The following is a 23,864-nucleotide window of genomic DNA, read 5'->3' on the forward strand; positions in this document are numbered from 1 at the left end:
ACCTGCCTGCCTGATTGCCCTTAACCGCTTCACCCTGCCAGCCTAATCACCCCCTAACTGCTCCCCTTCTGGCCTGATTGATGCCTAACTGCTCCCTTGCCAGCCTGATCACCCCCAACTGCCCTCCCCTGCTGGCCTGATCACCCCCAAGGCTTTTATTAGTATAGATAATATACACATTCAAATGTACAGATGTATCAGGCCAGCAGGGAAGGCCTATCGTGCAAGAGTAGGCCTTTCTTCCCCCAGCTGCCAAAACTAGCTTCCATCTGGCACCTGGGAGGGGCTCCCCTCTCAGCCCTGGCTTCGTCCAGAAGGATGTCCAGTCTAATTAGCATATTATGCTTTTATTATTATAGATATATAAAATCTCAGGGCATTTGATTGAAATTTCTTGAAGCAAACAATGGAAATCAATTCCAAAGTTCTGAGAATCCCAGAACGCCCCAACTCTGATGGCATTACATTGCTAGGTCAAAGTCCTTGACCTGCCCAAACTGCAGTTTCCATTCTGCATTACCTGTACTCCTTCCTCACCTTTGCTTATTTCAGAATGGCAGCTTGCCGATAATTGTCAAGGTCTCCTAGAAAGTGCCTAGACTGGAGCAGCATTCACTTTCCTTTGAAGATGCACACATACCATTTTGTCTCATTTCCAGCTCCTTCTTTCACCATCTAGTATTTTTGGGATGGTCTTCCACTGCCACATGCCCAGCTTTCAGAGCTGAACAGAAACTTTCCACCCAGACAACTGTGGATTCAGACCCTGAGTCTACTTCTCCTTATCTGGAAAATAAAGTTTAAAAAAAGCACACATCTATTTTATAACATTCTAACGATAGGGATAAAGTGCCTAATGTGTGAATGATGCTTAAAGGTGACGGATCAGTGCAATAGCAAAGAGCTTATCCTTTTTGGGCGAGTCTGGTTTTCAGGGAGTCGGGCCCTTTAAGGAGGCATCACCCTAGTTTCCTACACGAATCATCCCACCTGTCCTGGGGTGAGAGGCAGAACTGAAGGCTGCGCGCCACTGGCACTGCCAATCTGCGTCCCGGAAGGAGCCAGTCTGCTATGCGTGAGTGAGTGAAAGTGGCGCCACCCACAGGTGGCAGGTGCAGATGAAGCCTGCCCTTCCCTGCCTCTCTCTCCTTGGAATTCCTCCAGAGGAGGTGGGTGAGCTGCGTGCGGCCACGCTGCTCCTCTTTGCGCACCAATCACTAAATAGGGGCTCCCCATTCCCCACTGCCCGCGCCCCTACGTGGGCTGGGCACTCCATCCACCCACAGCGCCCTGCTGCGGTGCCCAGACTGGATCTAGCCTCCCCATCCTGCTCCTGTCCTTGCCCGTTGCTTCAGAGGCCAGGGCGGGGCTGAGGGAACTGGTCGCTGCCATCTTGTGGCAATGGGCACTGCCATCTTTGTGACGGAGTGACAGTTAATTTGCATATTACCCTTTTATTAGATAGGATTAGATTCCACATGCAAGTGAGATCATGCAATATTTGTCTTTTGCTGACTGGTTTACTTCACTTAGCATAATACTCCTCAGGTTCCTTCATTTTGTTTCAAAGGGTAAGAGATCCTTCATTTTTACAGGTGCATAGTATTCTGTTGTGTTAATGTACCACAACTTTTTTATACCACTTATCTACTGATGGGCACTTGAGCTATTTCCCAATCTTGGCTATAACACTTGTATGAACATTAGAGTGCACATATTCTTTCTGATTGGTGTTTCAAGCTTCTTAGGATATATCCCAAGAAGTGGGATAACTGGGTCAAATGGCAGTTCCATTTTTAATTTTTTAAGGAAACATCATACTGTTTTCCATAGTGACTGCACAAGTCTGCACCTCTACCAGCAGTGTAATAGGGTTTCCTTTTCTCCACATCCTTGCCAGAACTTGTTTGTTGATTTATTGATGGTAGCTAATGCAGCAGGTATGAGGTGGTACCTCTGTATCATTTTAATTTGGATCTCTCTGATGATTAGGGAAACAGAGCATTTTTTCATATGACTCTTAGCCATTTGCATGTCTTCTTTAGAGAAGAGTCTAGGTCCTCTGTCCATTTTTTAACTAAATTGTAAGTCTTTCTTTTGTGGAGTTTTATGAGTACTTTATATATTTTAGAAATTAACTCCTTATCAGATATATCATTGGTAAATATGTTCTCCCACCGTAGCTTTCCTTTTCATTTTGATGATGCTTTTTTTTTTTTTTCTGCTGTGCAGAAGCTTTTTTATTCTGATGTAGTCCCATTTGTTTATTTATTTTTATTTTTTTTCTCTTGCCCTAAGCATTGTATCAGTGAAAATTCTGCTACATGAGATGTCTGATATTTTGGTGCCTATGTTTTCTTCAAGGATTTTTATGGTTTCACAGCTTACATTTAAGTCTTTTATCCATTTTGAGTTTATTCTTGTGTATGGTGTAAGTTGGTGGTCTAGTTTCATTTTTTTTTTGCATGTACCTGTCCAGTTTTCCCAACACCATTTACAGAAAACAGTGTCTTTACTCCACTGTATGGTCTTGTGCCCTTTGTCAAATACTAATTGTGCATAATGGTGTGGTTAATTTCTAGGTTCTCTGTTCTGTTCCATTGATCTATATTCCTGTTCTTGTGTCGTACCATACTGTTTTGATTACAGTCTCTTTGTACTGTAGCTTGATATCCAGTATTGTCACCCCTCCAGCTTTGTCCTTCTTTGGCTATTCGGCCTCTTTTTTTGGATAAACATCCCCTAGACACATGGACTTGACTCCTCCATCAGGCATGCCTCACCCTGTACCCCTGGAACACCAGATCCCACTGTGACCTAACACCACAGACACATGGATAAACTTGCCACAACAACCCAGCACATCTAAACCAGAAGGTTGAACTCATGGCCGTGATGCAGCACAAACCATCACCACCAGATACACATACCTGGCCCCACACACCTGGTGCTGCAGACTATAGGACTGCTAAAATGGGAGACAAAGAAACAACCCCCAAATTAAAGAAATGGAGGAATCATCAGAAAAAAAAGTAAAGGAAATGGAGGCAAGCAATTTGTCAGATAAAGAATATAAGATAATGGTCATAAGTGTGCTTAAACAACTTGGGAATGTCAGGTCACCAATATGGAGCTGGTAGCGAGGTGGCAGGGCTGTTTGTCCAGGGTCTCAATGGTTTAGGATGGCTGGTCTGTGAGTCTGGGGGCATTGGGTCATGGTGGCAGGGCTGGGGCCCCACGTCAAGGCAGTGGGGCCAGTCAACCTGGGGTGCCAGGATGGGTGCTCCTGGAAGGGGTGGCAGGACCATGCATCCTGGCGGGCCCAATGTCAAGGAGGCATGGAGGACTGGGCCCCACTCTGGTGAAGGGTATTGCAAGGTGGCTCTCCAACAGAGCAATTCTTGAAAGGGCTGTTGGACAATCATGACAAGTTCTTCCTTGATGAGACAGCTGAGTAACACTTCTTTTTCTACACCACACAGACTATTGCAAAGCAAATAAAAAAACGTTGGCATTGGCTTCGAATGCTTCTACTATATTGTTGATTGTATATATTTGAGTGTGAAGGTGTATGTATATGCTAAAGATTTTTCTATGAAAGTACTCTTTATTAAGTCCATTTTAGATACAATCACCTCAGTAACTTGAGAGGTAAATTTTAATAATTGATATTCAGGATTTTCTATTGATTAAATATTAATATTTAATATATTATTTTTACTTAAATATTTTACATCTCAATGTTCCTTTTTTAAGAGGTTGTGTAAAACTGAAATTGATTATGATGTATTTAAAAGAACTCATCATTAAAACAATGTGGCTGACATTCCTTTAAAAATGCATTTTACATTATTAATTCCAATTTTTAATGTTTATAGGAATATTTCAATTTTTTAATTTTTACTTCAGATTTGATAATTGATATTTTCTAAGTATATTTTTATTCTATCTACATTTATAAATATAATTACATAAATTGTTCACAATAAGTCTCACATTATCTTCTTTGTATGGATGGATAAGCACTTCCTAGACCAAAAATTTACTATTGCTTAGGATCACAAAGCTATAGTTTATGTTAACATATAAAATATAAACATGTTAGAAATGATTTTTGTTCAGAATAAATGAGAATAATTTCTGTAAAGCTGAAAAATTGCAAAGCTACACTTTTATTATAGATCTTAAACTTTATATCTCATGGACCCTAGATGGTCATAACATCAAAACTTTTTATGATACTAAGAATTACTTGCCTTTTTTATTGTGTTATATTTCCCTGGATATGCAAAAGCAGTAGCAGGTACCTTTTTGGTGGCTTAGAATAGAGGATATACTATATATATAGAGAGAGTGCCTATTATATATACACAGCTTAAAATAAATATATCACTTAATGTTATTTTGAAACAGAGACAAATACTATTATTTTTAAATCTTCAGATTGAATACACATTTGTTGTTAATTTCCTTAATATCAAATTTTGAGTATTTTTTTAATTTAAAATATTTTGTGAGGAAATGTATTTTTGCTTCATGACAAATTATGATAGTGTTTCCTAGGAAAAGTACATAAGACCTGGTTTAAGTTGCAAGTTCAAACATGTTTTTTCTTCCAATGATCAGACATTTTTATTTGAAAAATAAGTTGACAGAAAATCTATGATTATCCAGTCCTGTGTATTTGGCAGACATTTTCTTAAAATGAGCAAGGTGAAACTGTCACTTTATAAAAAATAACCGCAGTGTTTGCTTTCAGTAAGAAAATGAGAGCTTTCAAGCTTCTCAATACTTGACTTTTCTGACATGATCAATAATGATATTGATAAATTTTATTTTTACTAATGTACAACATATTGCAGTCCATAATGTGTAAATATTTAGGATATCTGCTAATTCAGCAAACCATCTTCCTACCTCAACTTTGACAAAACTAAAAAATTAAATGTGCAATTGTAATTAAAATAGAATATATTTTTATTAGAAGTTGAAAAAATACATTAAAGGTTTGTAGCTTTCTAGCAATATCATTTTGATAAAATGTAGAGATAGATTGTTAACATGTTTCTCTAAAATATAATATCAACTATTTAACAGAAAATTAAAACTGAAATTAATAATCAGTTCCTAAATGTAATTTACCTTGGTTTTTTTTTGTTTCATGTTTTTATTTTTTAAAAAGATTAATTGATTAAGATCTGGGCTTCTCAGTGAGAAAAAAAATACTGTTAATGTTTGAATTAATTAATCATCTGGATATATTGCCATCTGCAAACTACTTCATCCATCAACAGCAGATTACATATTTTTCTCAAGCTCACTTGAAACATTGACCAAGATAGATCACATTGTAGGCCATATAACATGTCTTAACAAGTTTAAAAGAACAGAAATCATACAATCTACTCTCAGAACATTATTTAAATAAACTAGAAAATAATAACCAAAAGGTAACTGTAACACACCCATATCCTTGAGGATTTAATAACACAGTTTTAAATAATACATGTAAAAAAAAGTATCAAGACAAATTACAAAATGTTTTGAACTAAGTGTTAACACATCTAAACAAAATTTGTGGATTCAATTAAATGCATATATTAGAAAAGATGCATATATTAGAAATGCATATATAGAAGTATCTATTGAATGCATATATTAGGAAAGAAGATGGAAAATCAAACATCTAGATTTTCACTTCATATACACATTAAAAGAAAAAAAATGTATATGAAAAATATTAAGAAAATAAATAATAAATATCACAGCAGAAATCAATAAATATAAAAATAAGAAATCAATAGAGAAAATTAACAAAACAAAAAGTTATTTCTTTGAAACAATAAATAAAATCAATATGTCTCTAGTCAAACTAACTAAGAAAAAAAAGAGAAGGAAAAATTACTAAAATAAACGATGAAAGAGAGGACATAACTATCAATTCCCAGGCATTAAAAAAATAATAAATATACTATGAATACATAGTATTGTATGACCACAAATTTGATTACCCAGGTTAAATGAGCCAACTCTTTAGAAGACAGTTTGCCCATATGCTTGCAAGAAGAGAGAGAAGAAAGGAAGAAAGCACTAGGCGCAGATGAGTAATTTAAGAAATAAATTTATCAATTCTCTGAAATTTTTTTTAGAAAATTAAAGCAATGGGAATATACATAAATCACTCTAAGAGGCCAGCATTATTTTATTCCAAAACTGGACAGATATATAACAAGAAAATAAAACTATAAATCAATTTCTTTCACAAAACTTGATGTAAAAATTCTATCTAATAAAAGAGTAATATGCATATTGACCATCACTCCACTACGCCAACAAGCCACGCCCATCAGCCAATCAGGAGCAATCAGGCAAATTAACCCAACCAAGATGGCTGCAGCCACAGAGCAAGCAGGAGGCTTGGGTTTCCCCAGCAATGGAGGAAGCCAAGCTTCCTGCACACCCTGGCCAGCCCAGGCCTCCACTAAGACTACAAAGTTTCAATTATAGAAGATAAATAAATACCAACAAAAATGACGGCAGCCACAGAGCTGGAGAGAGCAGGAGGGTTGGGTTTCCCCAGTAATGTAGGAAGCTAAGCTTTCTGCCCACCATGGCCTGCCCTGGCCTCCACTCAAGGCTACAAAGTTTCAATTATAGAAGATAAATAAATCCAAGATACCAGGGCCTCTGCGTGAGTCGCCGGGGGGTGTGGCCAGCCTGCAAACCACCACAGGCCCCTCACCCCACGCCCCATGGGAACCCCCACCCTGATCTGGGACACCCTTCAAGGCAAACCAGCTGGCCCCCACCCATGCACCAGGCCTCTATCCTATCTAATAAAAGAGTAATATGCAGATTGATCATCACTCCAACACACAAGATTGCTGCCCCCATGTGGTCAAAGATGGCTGCCCCCATATGAACACAAGATGGCCACCACAAGATGGCCAGCAGGGGAGGACAGTTGGGAGGGACCAGGCCTGCAAGGGAGGGCAGTTGGGGGCAATCAAGCCTGCAGGGGAGGGCAGTTAGGGGTGACCAGGCCGGCAGAGGAGGGAAGTTGGGGGCAACCAGGCCTGCAGGGAAGGGCAGTTGTGGGGTACCCAGGCCTGCAGGAGAAAGCTGTTGGGGGGACCAGGCCTGCTGGGGAGGGCAGTTAGGGGTAATCAGGCTGGCAGGGGAGCAGTTAGGCATCAATCAGGCTGGCAGGGGAGTGGTTAGGGGATGATCAGGCTGGCAGGCAGAAGCGGTTAGCGGCAATCAGGAAGGCAGGCAGGCGAGCAGTTGGGAGCTAGCAGTCCTGGATTTTGAGAGGGATGTCCGACTGCCCTTTCAGGCCCTGATCCTAAAACTGGCCCTATCGGGATCGGGTCTAAATGGGCAGTTGGACATCCCTCAAGGGGTCCCAGATTGGAGAGGGTGCAGGCTGGGCTGAGGGAAACAGACCCCCCATGCACGAATTTCATGCACCGGGTCTGTAGTCCTTAATAAAAAACTAGTAAATTAAAGTAAATATTGTATAAAAATAATTATTTACCCACAATATTTTGAATTTATTCCAGGTATGCAAGGCTAGTTCAACATTTAAAAATCAATGTAATCCATCACATCAACAGGTAAGAGAATAAAAATCACATGATCATATCAAAAGATGCAAAAAAAGTATTTGACAGAATCCAACACTATTAATGATGAAATTCTTTGTAAACTAGGGAAAATTCCTCAACTAAGGAATATCTACAAAAATTTACAGTTAACATCATACTTAATAGTGAGAAAATCAATGCTTTCTGAATAAGATCAGAAACAAAGCAAGAACATTACCTCTCACCATTATACTGGAAATCCTAGCTAATATAGCAAGACTAGAACATGAAATACAATGTACACTGAATGGAAAAGAAGAAATAACATGTTTTTGTTCATGAATGAAATAATTTTTGTCTAGAAAATTCAAGAGAGTTGATTTAAAAACTCCTGAAACTTATAAACATCTATAGTGCAGTTGAAGAATAGCAGGTTTACAGACAAAAGTAAATAACTTTCCCATATATTAGTAATAAACTAGTGGAATTTAAAATTGAAAATATAATAATAACATTTACATTAGCACTCCATATATGAAACATTTTTAAGAAATAGGTATTATTTCTTTAAAAATCATATGCAAGATCAATATGAGGAAAAGTATAAAAATCTGATGAAAGAATAAAAAACTAAATTAATGGAGAGTTATGCTATGTTCATGAATAGGAAGACTCAACATTGTTAAGATATCATATTTACCAATTTGATCTATAGATTTAAAACAATCCCATTCAAAACCATAGCAGGTTATTTTGTGGATATTGACACACTATATCTAAAGTTTCTTGGAGAGGTAAAAGACTCCAATTAGCCAACACAATATTACAGAAGAACAAAATTGGAGAACTGATATTACATAATTTTTGTACTTATAATAAAGCTACAATAATCAAGACAATGTTGCATTGCTAAATATTAGACACATGGATCAATGGAGAGCCAAGAAATAGATGCACATTAATGTAGTTAATTGATTTTTTACAAAGGATCAAAGGCAATCCAACAGGAGAAATACAGTCATTCTAGCAAATGGTGCTGAAATAAGACATTCACATGCAAAAAAAAAAAAAAAAAAAAAAAATTGTAATTAATCTAGACAAAGCCTAAAATTAACTCAAAACGTATCACAGAATCAGATACAAACAGACAACATATTATCTCTTAGGAGATAACATAGAAGAAAATCTATATAATCTTAAATTGGTGATGACTTTTTGGATATAACACCAAAAGCATGATTTATGAAAGAAACAATTGATAAGCTTTCTACTATCTAGTAAAAGGGTAATATGCAAATTGACCATCACTCTAACACACAAAATGGCTGATACATGTGGTCAAAGATGGCCACCCCCATGTGGACACCAGATGGCCACCACAAGATGGCCAGCAGAGGAGGGCAGTTTTGGGCGATCAGGACAGCAGTGGAGGGCAGTTAGGGGCAACCAGGCTGGCAAGGGAGGGCAGTTAGGGGTGACAAGGCTGGCAAGGAGGGCAGTTAGGGGTGTTCAGGCCAGCAAGGGAAGGCAGTTTGGGGGGACCAGGCCTTCAGAGGAGGGCAGTTGTAGGGGACCAGGCCTTCAGGGGAAGGCAGTTGTAGGGGACCAGGCCTGCAGGGGAGGGCAGTTGTGGGGAACCAGGCCTGCTGGGGAGGGCAGTTGTGGGGGACCAGGCCTGCAGGGGAGGGCAGTTAGGGGTGAGCAGGCCTGCAGGGGAGGGCAGTTGGGGGCGACCAGGCTGGCAGGGGAGGGCAGTTAGTGGAAACCAGGCTGGCAAGGGAGGGCAGTTAGGGGCAATTGGGCTGGCAGGGGAGCAGTTAGGCATTGATCAGGCTGGCAGGGGAGTGGTTAGGAAGTGATAAGGCTGGCAGGCAGAAGTGGTTAGGGACAATCAGGCAGACAGGCAGGTGGGTAGTTGGGAGCCAGCAGTCCTGGATTGTGAGAGGGATGTCTGACTGCCCGTTTAGGCCCGGTCCCACCAGGATCGGGTCTAAACACGATGTCAGACATCTCTTGAGGGGTCCCTGATTAGAAAGGGTGCAGGCTGGGCTAAGGGACACATACCCCTTGCCCCCATGCATGAATTTCATGCACTGGTCCTCTAGTTTAATTATAATTTTTTAAAATTAGCTCCATGAAAGATACTGTTAAGAATGAAAGGTAGTCCTAGCTGGTTTGGCTCAATGGATAGACCATCAGCCTGCGGACTGAAGGGTCCCAGGTTGGATTCCTGTCAAGGGCACATGCCTGATTGCAGCCTTGATTCCCACTGGGGAATGTGCAGGAGGCAGCCAATCAATGATTCTCACTCATCATTGATGGTTGTATCTCTCTCCCCCTCTCCCTTCCTCTCTGAAATCAATATATATATGAATGAAAAGATAAGTCACACTGGGAGAAAATATTTGCACAAATATATCTGTACTAGGGTTCCCTTTTCTTCACATTCTATCCAGCAGTTGTTGCTTGTTGATTAATATCTGTAGCCATTCTGACAGGTGTGAGCTGATACCTCATTGTAGTATATAGTATATTGTAGTGTGTAGTATGTAGATGTATTCTAAGAAATACATCTGCAGTATGTTGCGTTAAGTGATTTAAATAATACAAAGGGATTTTTCTTTTCAACCTACAAAAGATCTGATTATAAAACAAGTTGCTTAGAATCATGTTAAATTTTAATTATCACTGTTGCTACTAAAGTGGTTTCCAAAGACCTTTCTTCACGTGTCAGCACTCATAAGAAACAGCTATCAGATCAAATGGCACAAAAGCTAAATTGATTTTCTTAAGTTTCTATCACCTTCGACAACACAGCCATAATATAGAATGATTCGTTTTCATTACATTAATTTAATGCAATGATATTAAAGTTAGGTAAACAGCCAGGATTAAAAAGGATAATTTTAAATTGCTTCCTATTTACTTCAAGTCTATCATTTTTCTCTGTGATTGTTCAATGTGAGACTGATGAAGAAGACATTGAAAAGATCTTTTTTCTAAAATGATAATGAAACATAACAATGTACTGTTGAGATATAAAAGTTAGACATTGATTTTTTATAGGAAAAATTGAAACAAATGGTAGCACTTTAAAGTTTAATTTTAGGTACTCTAAAAGAATCATATGTTCTTATCACCAGCATCTGTTAATTATGGTGATCAGGTTAAGTATTTTTTTCAATAAATAAAAATATTTTGAATTGCTGCATTTTTAAGTAGGTGGAGGCCATTCACTAAACTAAACAGAATGTGCTTTTTGTTTTGCTTTGAAGATCTTGGCTAGGGATTTCTAAAATGTGCAATTTATTACTCATGTTAAAAATAAATTTAAGAATGCTCATAAATTTTGCATTTCTTAGCATTTTCTAACCTATTCTAAGGCATATTTAGGTTTAACATAATTTTATTATGAACATTAAGTGATCAAAATAATAGATTGCTTTCAGACATTTGTCAATTTAAATTAGCGCTATGATACTCTGAGATTTTACACAGGTTATTCAAACTACTAATCATGAGTGACACTGTGCTCTCTGACACTGTAACTAAGTAAGTATGCCCACTTCTCTGGTTATTCTAGGTTTACATGAAGCAGACCCAACGAATTCTCTATTGATTTTGAACTAATGAATTGATTTTGAGCTCTAGAGTTCCCTAGAGCTGATGAAAAGTTTCAGGACAATTGGTAACATGAAACACTTAAGATTTTGATGACTGGTAGTTTACTTGCTTGCAGAGTGCACTCTGGCATCCATGCAGGTTTCTTCAAAAGGGTAGGAGGTGGTTCTGTGTAAATGAACAGGGATTGTAATGGTTGAAGAGGTCCTGTTTTATGGGCAGTTAGTATCTACAGTATATATATAAAACCCTAATATGCAAATAGACCGAACTGCATAACAACCGAACAACTAGTCTCTATGACATGTGATGACCACCAGGGGGCATGCATGGAACATGGCGGGCATTGGCAGCAGGTGGCAGAGTGTGGAATATGGTGGGTGTTAGCTGTGGCAGGATAGTGGAGCCGGTGAGCGGGGGCACCAGACCAAGGTGAGGTGCTGGTCACTGTCATCGGGACAAGCCTCTGGTGGTTACTGAAAATTCTTTGCTCCTGTGTGCCATGGTCCCACCTGGCACTCGATGGCATCAGTGGGTGCAAATAGCAACTGCCAGGCCCGATCACCCCTGAGGGCTTCTCCACCTCCCCCTGCTCCTGAGGGGCGAACAGGGCTAGCAGCCACCTCTCGTACCCACTGCTGCTGCTGGCCCCACTCGCACCCGCAGCTGGCACTGGAGCTGCCGCTCGCACTCACTGCCAGTGCCCACCACCAGTCCCGATCTCTCGGCGCTGTCAGCAGGTATGAACAGTGGCTGCCATCCCCGATCGCCCGTGAGGGCTTCTCCACCTCCCTCTGCTCCCGAGGGGCAATCAGGGCAGCAGCAGGTGCTAGCAGGGCCGGCTGTCAGCGTGTGGGAGGGGTGGCCAGGGGAGCGGGACTACTGGCAGATAGGGGACTGGGGAATGCACAGTGAGAGGGGCCAGGCAGGGGTGCAGAGGATGAGCCGAGACCTGCCCCTGTGCCTACCATAGCCTTGCGCCCACACTTCCTTTCAAGGTGCACGAATTAGTGCACTGGGCCCATAGTTTATAATAAACTATGCTTTTGCTTATGCAAACTGTCCTTATTTTCTTCAATATCAACCTATGGTACTAAGTAAAATTTGAATTGGCTAGTCAGTGCCCTCAAAATTGTACCTTTGGAAAATCTCTGATTTTAAAATTTGCTCCTGCAAGCACCAATACATATACATGGCAAAAAAAAAAAAAAAAATCCAAATAAATCTTTTTAAACTACACCTATGCCAGGGCTGACTAGCAGACTCTGAGTGACGAATGAATGATTACTCTGACACACCATTTGCTGTGAAAGAGAGTGCTAAGGGACTGCATGGCTAAAGGGACCAGACAGCCTTGATCACCTGCCTCATTTGCCTTTTATTGTAACAGCAGTTTGAGATAAAGTTTATCTTTTAGATACAATCAGTAGGCTAAGTAATCTTGGGAGGACACATCTGTTTGTAGTGTCCTTTAAGCAAAGACACCCAAAGATTAAGCATAAGGATTACAGTAAACACTGGGAGGTCTGCTCGTGCACAGACTTGTTTGGAAAGATTAAGGAATAATTAGGGGTGCCACCTTCGACACTCCCCTAATACTCCCCTAAGTCAGAATTCCAATAAACAGGGCAGGCGGCCTTCTGCACACTTCCCTTTTCTCAGAGTGTGCTCCTTACGACTTTCCAACCAATCTCCTGTGCTGCCCAACACACCTATAGGACAAGAAGGTAAAACAGTTGTTTGCATGTTGCTTTATAGAGTAGTTATTTGAAAAAATAAATAAATTGTTTATGATTATGGTTTTATACGAGTAGAAAAGTATAGAAAATTGAGATAATATTGCATTATGGCTATTTTAATATAACCTTAAGAAAGAACAATACAAATTCCAGGTCTTTGTACTTTTATGGTGCATCTGTTGGAGAAGCTTTATTTCCCATTAACTCACCCTTCTGCCTTTCTCCATGTTATCACCAAAGCAGCTGAGCTCAAATAGAGGAAACTCCATACATAACAAAGCAAATGAATTCTATTCTAAATTAATAACAGTTATTTTAAAGTCTTCCCTATGATGGTCCAGAAATATTGTATATATTCCCCCTTCAATGGTGATTTAAAATATTCTTAATTTTGTTTGCAGGTGCAGATGCATTACATCTTTACATACTGGTAAAGATCACAAGAGCACAGAAATATAAAAAATAGTAATTTAGCACTTATACTATGTGCAAGATCATGCCATAGGAGTTGTAGGATAGTAGGAGACACAGGCAGTGATCGAACTATCACATAAATAAAGTTGTTATATATTATAAGCTTATAAAGGAGAGTCACTTAAAATTGTGAAACTGATGAACCAGTCCTTATTGCAGTTTACAGAGAAAAATTCCCCAAGGAAATGAGTGTTTTGCTGAGATTTGAAAATTAGGAATTAATTAGGTGAAGGGTCTAGAATATATCCTGTTAGGAAACAATGTAAGGAGGCCAGTGAGGCAGGAACTAAAAAAGGAGGCGCTTCATGAAGCTGCTGTTAGTCCAGGGCCAGGTGACTTTGTCTTCACCCATTTTTTCTCGGACTTCTAAGAAAAGAGAGAAACCTTCATGTGTCTAAGTGGGGAGGGGAATGATTCATATTCATTCTGATGCAATCATGTTGAACTGACTTAGCCCAATAAGGCTGCTCCCTTCAGCTGCTGCTCTAGTGCTAGTGCCATCCTGGGCATCTTATCATCAAGTATGCTTCTTTTCATTCAAAGGTTGGATTTCCTCCCAGGTCTGCCTGTTTTTGCTAACTGTTCTGTCTTCAGTTTGTTTTTGAATTTTCCCCCTTATCTATATATATAAAACCCTATTATGCAAATAGACTGAACATCAGAACAACCGAACAACTGGTCGCTATATCATGTGCTGACCACCAAGGGCATACACGGAACATGGGGGGCATTGGCTGTGGCAGGATGGCGGAGCAGGTGAGTGGGGTCACCATACCTAGGTGGGGTGCCGGTTGCTGTCATTGGGGCAAGCCTTTGGTGGTTACTGAAAATTCTTTGCTCACATGTGCTGTGGTCCCACCCGGTGCTTGCACCTGCTGCCAGCGCCAGAGCCCCCATTCGCACCCACTGCCAGTGCTGGCCCTGCTTGCACCCACAGCTGGTGCTGGAGCTGCTGCTCACACCCGTTACTGATGCCCAGCGCCGGTCCTGATCTCTTGCTGCCATCAGCAGGTGCGAGCTGTGGCTGCCAACCCTGATCACCCCTGAGAGCTTCTCCACCTCCCGTGCTCCTGAGGGGTGATCAGGGCAGTGTCCGCTGCTTGCACCTGCTGCTGGTGCCAGCCCCAATCGCTTTGCGCCATCAGCGGGTGTGAGTGCGACTGGCACTTTCAGTATGTGGCCAGCACCATCAGCATGTGGGAGCGGTGGTGGCAGGAGTGGGGTTGCCGGCAGAGAGGGAACCAGGGACAGCGGCAAGAGGGGCTAGCTGGGGGCACAGAGGATGGGCTGAAACCCACCCCTGTGCCCACCACAGCATTGCAGCCCACAGTTTCTTTCAAGGTGCACAAATTTGTGCACTGGGCCCCTAGTATATTATGATGTTATACTGGCTATAAAGTGCAATAAAATAGCATTTGAAATATTTAACATTATATATATATATATATATATATATATATATATATATATATATATAATGTAAAATTTTCTTTCTTCTTTTTGCCTTTCACTTCTAGCCCCTATAAGTAGGCCCAAATCCAGATCTGAGAATACAGAGTAACCACCAATAGAAAATGTTTTGTTTTTTAAAATAAAAATTAGAATATTCTCATGCTATTTTAATCACATAAAATCAAATAGTATCTGGTAATGTTTCTTCAATGAGGCAGAATATATTAATCTCTGAATAAGTAGAAATAATAGAAGTGGAATGTGAAACTTAAAAATAAGAATAACGCTTCAACTGATTAGCAAAGTACCACTTCACCAAGCAGCAGTTCACTGTTTTTATATTGTGAGTTTCTTTCTACTGGTTTTTAAAATTCTTTTTTTACTCTTATTCAGTCAAATATATAAGTATTTAGTTAGAGGCGATTTACAAATGCATGAGTGACTGAATGCTTTCAATTTTTCCGCTTCTAAGAGTAGAATTTGCTTCTGTGTATTTCATGATTTTTGTATCTACTCAAAAAAATTAAGTTGGGGTTTATATTTAAGGATTTTCACATACTCTAGAAGAAATTTAGAGTAAATCTATACAGACCACCAAACTGAAAAATCATGTTTGCTCATGTTCCAGATTTCTGACTCTTATTCTATGTAAGAGTATCGACGTGAATGCAGTTTCAATTCCAGAAAAAATTACTTGTAAATGTCTATCTCTATTTTATTCAGCATTCTCAACATGTCCTTGAGTCTTTATATTTTCATCAACTTTTATCTATTCCTGGAATATCCTATTGAAGTGCCTCAGTTATGAATGATTTTGTCTATTAATATATCTTTGTTTTAAAGAAAGAGTTGTTATCCTTGTTATGTAATAAAACATTAATTTCATGACTTTTAACAAGGCCCAGGTTCAGTAAGGCAGACTTGGATATCGCTTCATTGGATCCCGGGCTCAAGGTCCTCCCAGAGTCCAGCAAGGTGGCAGCAATGGCTGCAGTCTCCTCGGACCCTCAAGGCTCATGGGTTATTGTAAATCTTTGATTTACACAGCCCTCTTCACAACATGGCAGTTTTCTGTTTCAAGGTGAAGAAGTGTGTCTACTGATGCTTCTTTTTTTAGTGCTTCTTTTACAGGGCTCACCTGACTATCCCACAACCACAATCAAGGATAATCTTTCTATTGCTTAACTCAACATCAACTGATGAGAGATCTTAGTTACATCTGCAAAATCCACTTACCTTTGTCATATAAAGTAATTTTTTAAATATGTTTTTATTGATTTTAGAAAGAGAGGAATGGAGAGAGAGGGAAGAGAGAGCAACATTGATGAGAGACAGAAACAATGATCTGCTGTCCCCTGCATGCTCCCTACTGGGGATCAAGCCTGAAATCTGGGCATGTGCCATGACTGGGAATCAAACTGGTGACCTTTCAGTGCATGGGACGATGCTCAACCAATTAAGCCACACCAGCCATGGCACCATATAATGTAATTTAAGCAAAGGCGTGTTATGCCATTTTACTTATAGGTCCTACAGAATATTTGATCCTCTTCAGAATGTCCGTGGAGACATTTGGTCCATGCCAAAAGTCCTTGAAATTTAGTCATGTTTAAAATGCCCATGGACATATTTGGACTCATCAAATGGTCTGTGATATTTGGCCTTGTCCAAAACATCCACACTTAGAAAACCTCCCTGGGATCACATAGCCCATATGTTTGTTTATACTTTTGGTTTATAGCATTAACATATAAAAATGCTATCGTGTTCTATTAGTCCCATTATTTCATTGTGGTTGTATTGCCAATAGTAACCCATCTTGCCTCAGTAGCCTTGCTGGTAATGGCACACGGGGTTAGGTAGATGGGTTGGTGTGGAACAAAAGTCTCCATAGATGTTTTGGACAAAACAAAATGTCTGCTATTTACTCACAGGCCCCAGCTCCTCTCAATAGGAAGGACATATGCAGGACATGTACACCAAGGGGAAGATATCTTGTGGTCATATTAGAATCCTGCCTACTATATGAGTTTTAAGGACACATTTGAAACAATATGTTTAACATGATTGTTTCAGGAAGTTAAGTGTGCAAATGAAATGAAAGTGTTCATTTTGTGAACAATACACTGTATGCTTATAAGTCTGGTGGGAAATTAAACATTTAATGTTTTCCATATGAAAATGATATGTAGTCCCTCCACTTGGTAAATAAAATTTCAGGCTTAGGGAAAGGGAACAAAATTCAATCAAAGCACTGCTTTCTCACACGTTTCAACCTGTTAACAATTTGCTAAGAAATGTTAAAGCTTCTTCATGAGGTAAAACTTATTTATTGAATGCAGTTGGGATGAAATGCAATTAGGTGAGCTCTTATTTATATTGTTACCAAATTCTCTTCCATTATCTAGTAAGAAAATGTCCTAAAGGTGGAAGGAGAATCCTAAATTAAATTGTGTTATATGAAGTACACTTACTAGTCTCAACTTATTTAAATAATATGTAGGGAGCTCTATCTCTCTGCTTTTCACTACTTGATCTTAAATTAAATAGCAAGTAATGAATATGAGCTATGGTTTTCTGATTTATTATTGCATTACCAAATTAGATTTTCATTACTTAAAGGTACTTGGGTCTGTTTGATGGCACTTTAGAACATGGTTACATTTCTAATTACAGTATTCAGTCTCTTAGAAGGAATTATATTATTAAAACTTTATATGAGAATTGTAGATTTTTTCAGAATTAAGAATAATATTCTTAAAGTTTTAGAAAGATTAATGCAGGTCAATTCTATCACCATTGTTAGTTCTTCTTAAAGATGTCTTTATAGGCACAAGATATAAAAGGAAAATTATGATATGGAACTGATCTCTAACAATATTCACTCCATTGTAAGAGTTCATCTTGCTAAACAGCTTCTCATTAAGTAAATCAAGCATTTGGGGGGCATCACTCTAATTATATGTTCCTTAATGTAAAATTTATTCAATATCTATTTTTCAATTAGCTAGATGGATTTTTGTATTCTAATATTTAACATGCATATGGTGCATACTGCTGTGTGAAACTTAAATCCTTCCGTTTTGCTTTACATGATTAACATTTCACCCAGCTTAATCTGTATATTTGATTTTAAACTTCTGGGATGGTCTGTGATGCATGCATCGAATGAACAAACAACAGCCTCAACTCTGAGAAGATGATTTTGTTATGGTCTCACTAGCAGAACTGATCCATCTGCTCTCAATTTCTTGCACTTTACAATTCACTTTATATGTGTATGTGTGTGTTTCATTCACATTCTGGCTCCTGCAAAAAGCTTTGGTTACCTTTCAAACAGAATAAGAAATGTTGTCAGTTTATTCATCTGTTCCTTCATGTACAGGGTTGAGAAGGAGACTGGAGAAAGCAACCACAAACTTCTACTTCTGACAACTTCCTACAACTGTATTGAATGAAACAAAATCAAGATAAGCATGAAGACAGCCTCAAGTGTGATATTTGGGGGTAGGGGTAATTAATAACCATACTGCATGTTACATAAGAGCTTGTTTTGTCATGTTAAAATTTCAGTAAAACTCAAAAATCTGCTTGTCCTTGAATTTATTCTTTTTCTCTTGATTTTCAATTATTACACTCTATTGTTGTAGAACTGTTGTCAAAATGGTCCTGCAAAATTTAATCAACAATTATCCCAAGTAGCCAGATTTTAAATTCAATTTTAAATATCTTTCACACAAAAATCATAAGAGAGTCCACATTTGCTATTGTAAAATTTGGATAATCTTAGAGAAATTTATTTATTTCCTCACTTCCTTGCATCAGTCTCTCTTTCCCAAATACAGCTGTAACACCCTTTAAGAATATTTTATATACTATCAACTATTAACCAAAAAAAGAAGGATTTAGGCTGTAATAAGGAAAAAATAAATTTATTGAGCAAAGTATTGCAATCTGAGAATCTGAGATATGTATATTTAGGTACTAACTCAAACTGCAATTTGCAAAAAAACAAAGAAAAGCAGGTTTTTTAAAGGCCAAAACCACAAAAGATAATTCTTTCATGCAAATGAGGATTGCTGGTTAGGGTAATGGTGATTGGTTAATTCCAATATGCAAATAAGTGAGCAAAAACTACAAAGAAGGAGGTAAAGTCCATGTGTGCCCAAGTAGCAGTTGTTATTCCAGGATGTTTATGGCTCCAGGATGTTTTGAGCTGAGTTTAGCCACAGGTTTAGCAACTTAATAGCAGCTCTAGGAACTGAGGCGCAAGGTGTGCATAAGCTGCATGGGCCCCACTTCCTTAATAGCCTCCTGACTACATTTTAAGCAACTCTCTTAGCAATGCTCATTTCATTTTCTCCGTTATAACAACCTATATCCATACAAAATGCACATAAAAACTTATCACTAACCTGAAAAATGGCACATAGTCTTATAATTCCTGATGCTGATAATTGACTCTTATTTTATGGCATCCATTGAAAAAATTTTGTTTTATTTCCGACCCACGGATACCTTCAAATTTGTATCTGTCATACCCATGGATGATCTTGTGAGTATAAGATAATATACCTTATTCATAGAATGAGATGTGTTATTTATTTTCATAGGTATGTATACAACATGTACAACGTGGAAGGCACCATGCTAATGTCTCAAGTTAAAAAACAATATTCCGTTGAAAATATATTTAACATCATTAGCCATTATGGAAATGAAAATTAAGACCTCAATGAGATCTCACTATGTGCCTATAAAAATGGCTAAAATAGATAGAAAATAAAAGTGTTATCACACAATTGTTTTTTAGACGTAAAGACTGTGAGTCCCAGAAAGCTGGTGTTGAAGCCTAAGCAGCCCGTTGCCTTCTAGAACCCGTCTCAGACTGGAGCAAAGCGTTCAAACCAGCAAGGGTGCTTCTGAGGCAGCCCCAGGGAGGCTGATTCAATCCAAAGAGACTCCTTTAATTTGAGGGGGAAAATGACTTATTTTTAATTGAAACAATTTTTCCTGTAGAAATAAGTATAGGTGGGATTAATAGTAATATCAAGATGAGTTATTGATACTATCTAAGTAAACATTTGGCATATTCCTGTTGTAGTTTATCAATATAAACCCACAACTTGATTTTTAAATTATATGCAAGGAGGAAAAAAAGTTTCCAAGAAGAATTGAAATATCCATTTAACACAGATTTATTAAAAGTATAGTTAGTGGCATATCTGTTGTAGAAATTGGCATATCCTTGCTATAAATAGTGATGAGTATTTTTTGATTTTTTTATGTTGCATTTCGATATAAGCTTATGAATATGTACTACTTTTGAATATTACCCCATTATTGAATCAGACTTCTTTGTAAACTTTTATATTTAATTCAAAGTGCAATACCAATTGTAAGTCTTTGTAATGGATCTCAACCTTTTCATTCATTCTTACCAGCAACCATTATGTTTTAAATATAATTGCAAAATAAATAGAAGTGTGTTCTTTAGCACCATCTAGCTTACATTTTGAGCAATTCATGACAATAAAACATCTTTATAACAATTGGACAATAACACAGATAGAACAGCTATGAAGATAGGTCTAAATGACTAAAAGCATTAATGTCATTTTTTAAAAATGCACACTGTTGCTTTCTCACAGCATTAACAGATTGATATTTTAATACTTTCACCATGTCTCAAGAAATAATTTTTTTGGTGATAATTGTCAGAAATGCTTCATTTAAAACAGTTAGAACATTCCACTTAATTGCTCTTTAATTGCTGATAATCTTTAGAACTAATGTATTTTTTTATCAATGAAGATTGAGTGCACTTTGTAAAAATGACTTTCAAAGCCCATCATCTTTATATTATGAAATACAAGTTATTAACATTGCTCTGATAGAAAAGAGCTAAGGCATATAGAGATTAGGGAAACCAAATTTAATATGTTAAGCATTACTTAGAGGATAAGCACAGTTAATCATATGAAAATAACATTTATTGTTTATAAAATATCTTCTAGAAGAAAACATTTTGATCAATTCCTCATTGTAGTACACTAGATTATTCGGATATTTCCTACTCTTTTGCATTTCTTTGTCACAATTTAAATCTATCTATTCTGCGTGAGGTTGCCACTCTTTATTTTATTTTGCAATAGTTGCATGTTATGATCTATTTTATGCTTATTTCTAGCCCAGCAAGACTATTTAGGAGAAAGCATAGAACTCTTATGAAAGCAAGATATGTACTAGTGGGATGTCATGTAATATAAAGGAACATTCATTGAATGTTAACTAAGAAAAATACGAAAGCAATTGGAATTTTGAAATTAACTGTGGTCTTAAGATACTAGTAATAAGAATATTCAGGCAAATATTAAGATAGTTTATATACTATATAAGCATATAATTTGGTTTCCTTAATTTACATGAATGCAATAAAATATTTTAAGAATAACTAAAAGTATTATAATATTTTTTTAAATGAGAACATTTTTTCTGGTTACCCAATGAAAAAATTATATTGCATGTATGACTGGCTTGATTTGAAACTTAGAATAAAATATAATGACATTATTCATTATCAAAATGATATAAATTTTTAAAGTATTAGAATGATTAATTTCCAATCTTATTCACTCATTCACTTATACAACAAATATTTATTGAGTAAACATTACTTGCCAGTCCCTGTCTAAATTCCCAAACTCCAGTGGTACTAAATGCAATTAAGGCCTTGGGTCTTAAAGAGCTTCTATGCTAATAGGGAGATACAAACTGTGCCTGTGTGTGTATGTGTGTGTGACAGAAGTGAAACAGTACTTAGTGTTGTGTAGAGAATTTGTTATGTGGTAGTGACTTTTCTGAATTGGATGGGCAAAAGGATGATATTTATGAGGAAATTTCAAAGTTAAGGAATAAGCATAGAGGAGAAGAAAGAATATTTAAGGAAATTAGAATGCCTATTTCAAAATCTTTTAAGTGTCTAAGAGCTTATCATGTATGAAAATATAAAATTGTATTATGGTTTTAACATGTATATATAATGAAAAGTGATGAGATACATGTGAACACATAAGGCTTTCATTAGCTAGGAAAAGTGAATCCTTCCTTCCTTCTTTTTTCCTTCCTTCCTTCCGTCCTTTCCTTCCTTCTTCCTTCCTTCCTTCCTTCCTTCCTTCCTTCCTTCCTTCCTTCCTTCCTTCCTTCCTTCCTTCCTTCCTTCCTTCCTTCCTTCTTCTCCTCCTCCTCCTTCTCCTCCTCTTTATTATTATTATTATTATTATTATTATTATTATTATTGAAATCCCAGTGAAAGTTGCCAATGGCTTTTACTAGGATGGTAGTAAGACATACCTAAGGATATGGGCAGAGTCCATATACCTTTGGAGGTAGTGTAGATGGGATTTTCTGATGAAATAAATTTTGGAGACTGTGGTTAGGAAAAGAGAAGTATCAAGGAAAAGAAAACCATATTAAGCTTGAAAATTTTGTGCTAGTGTTTCCTTGAATAATTTGATGCTAATGTTGCCTTTGGCAAAATGAAGAGACTGGCAGACATGAAATTTAAATAATAGCAGAATCAAGGTTTCTGTTTTGGCTCTTTCTGTTTTGAAATGTTTGTCTTATTGAGGCATCAAGGAAATACTTATTGATATCAGTCTAGAATTTGAACTAGAAGCTAGAGTAGGAAATAGAGTGTTTGGAATCATCTGCATATATAAATTTTCTCTAGACACAAATATATGCCTACTTAAAATTAGTTTCAATCATGGTTTATATATGGCATGAGGAAAAAAAATACTATTTTTTATTTCTATTGAAAAATAGTACATTGATAAAAATAGCACACAGAAAATTTTAAAGTAAAAACAGCAATATTTTCCATACATATACCAGTAAACATAAAAATTAGTATATTGATGTATTTATTTTTAGATTTTCAATGTTGAAAACAAAGTATAGTTCACTAGATTGCATTGTTGAAGTTACAATATCACCAAACATTTTTTGTTTAATTTATTTTTCTTTAACTCTAACCATAGTTCTGTTAAAGAACACAACCTTATCCCATGGATCATTTCCAAAATCCCTATTCCCAATACTATTTTTTAATTAAAAATTTTTAATGTTGGCATTATTGCAGGTGTCAATTTCTTTACAGGACTTCAGACTCAGCAACCCAGTAGATGGTGGAAGCACAAGTGAAATTTATTTACAATGGATAACGTTTAGCTAGATGCAGGAAAAGTAGAATACAAAGCAAAATATCCCAATCTGCTACCCCTACACAAACGTTTATCATGTTCTCTCCTTTCCTATTTTACAGGATGCAGCTACTCCTCTGTACTTAATTTAATTTAATTTGCTGATAGCCAGGATTCCATGTTTCTCCACATGATCCTCTTTTCATTTCTCAATCATTGCCTATAATATTAAAAAGTCTTTATTCGGGAGCAAAGCCTTGATTTTTGCCCCATGCTCTGCCAACCTGGAAACAGCTCCAGAGTCTTAACTCATACTTATACAGAATGCCAAATCCTATTCCCTTAATTGTCTCAGCTGGGGAGCCAGAAGTGCATCAAACAGCTGGTGGCCAGTGTGTATATAGCAAATAGGTAGGGCAGACTCTCCTTCTGCAAAAGGCAGTGCTGTTCTAAGAATCTTTGCAGTTAGGGGTTCTTCCCTGTGGAGGAAACAAATGCAATTGGTTTTGTTAAAGCTCATTTACTATACACAACCACCTTCCAGATGGTAGCCTCTGACACCACAAAGTGCCCGAGGCAGAGTTGTGGTTGTAAGGATGTACATGTGACTTTGATAGGGTAAGGGATATTTTTTTAACAAGTGACAAGTGACTGAAAAAAAAAAAAGCATTAAAGGAGAGTTTGTAACTTTGTTCTTCAGACTCAGTGGTAATGCTGTTGTGCTTTGCAATTAGCATAAAAACTGAGATGCTCTTTCGCTCATTTGTACATGTGTTTAAGGTCTATTT

The sequence above is a fragment of the Cnephaeus nilssonii genome (assembly GCF_951640355.1).
Source record: "Cnephaeus nilssonii genome assembly, chromosome: 8".
Taxonomy (NCBI): domain Eukaryota; kingdom Metazoa; phylum Chordata; class Mammalia; order Chiroptera; family Vespertilionidae; genus Cnephaeus; species Cnephaeus nilssonii.